Source organism: Tupaia chinensis, unplaced genomic scaffold (assembly GCF_000334495.1).
Source record: "Tupaia chinensis unplaced genomic scaffold, TupChi_1.0 Scaffold000377_5, whole genome shotgun sequence".
Taxonomy (NCBI): domain Eukaryota; kingdom Metazoa; phylum Chordata; class Mammalia; order Scandentia; family Tupaiidae; genus Tupaia; species Tupaia belangeri.
The window spans coordinates 730,504-731,418 of record NW_006159879.1 but is presented as its reverse complement, the minus strand read 5'-3'; positions in this window follow the sequence as shown (position 1 = coordinate 731,418).

Below are 915 nucleotides of genomic sequence, written 5' to 3'. Positions count from 1 at the left end.
TGGGCGCACACACGTGTGTTTGCTCCACATTTTCCAGGCTGCCAGGGTTGGAATGTGAGCCATGGCTGGCCACGTGGGATTGGCTTCCCATGCACTGTGCCATGGGGCTGGCCTCAGAAATAGGTATTTGAGTAACAGATTTAGACTAATGATTTTTAGGTGAGGCCTAGTTATTTCAGTATTAAAATGTCTAAATTAATCTTGTTTGTCCTCAATTTATGTCTAGTGAACTGGCTTTAGAGAAAGTTGGATTGTTCAGTAAATCACTGCTTACTGATGTCCAAAAAAAGTGCTGAGGTTTGCTGACATTCTAGAGAGTGCGCTTTAAGTCACAAAAAGAAGCCACCCGCCCTCTTCCATCGCTGCCCCGTCCCTCCCCAGCGGCGGCGCCTGCAGCTGGGGTCTCAGCCACGGAACCCACCACGGTCTTGGGCCCCTCGACCCTGCCCTAGTCGATATCCCGCGCAGCTGTGCTCTGGGGGCCGTAGGAAGGATGACGAACACATTTTTAGAATTTGGTTTCCGCAGGAGTTCCCGAGGCCGGCCTAGGAACTCACAACACGGGGGCCGCCGGAGCTGGCCGAGACGGAAAGGCGTCGAGCACACGCAAGCCCCGGAGGCACTTCCTGGGACTCTCTAGACTTCCTACTGCTTTTCAGTGGTGCTTCCGGTTTCCGCCCCTCTACGGCCTATTTCCGCCCCTTGCCGGACGCCGGCGAGACTTGTCGAGCTCTCGCGAGAGGTGGGTCTCTTCCTCAGCCGGCGCTCACCGAGGTAGGTCGGGGGCCGTGTTCGGCGTGCGTTTTTTTCGCCGGCGTTGAGGAAAATGCCTGCGAGGGCGTCCCTGGGGGCAGCGGGCCGTGCTGGGCGGATGGGGATACGGCCGATTACCCGGGCCGTATGCCGCGATGGCTT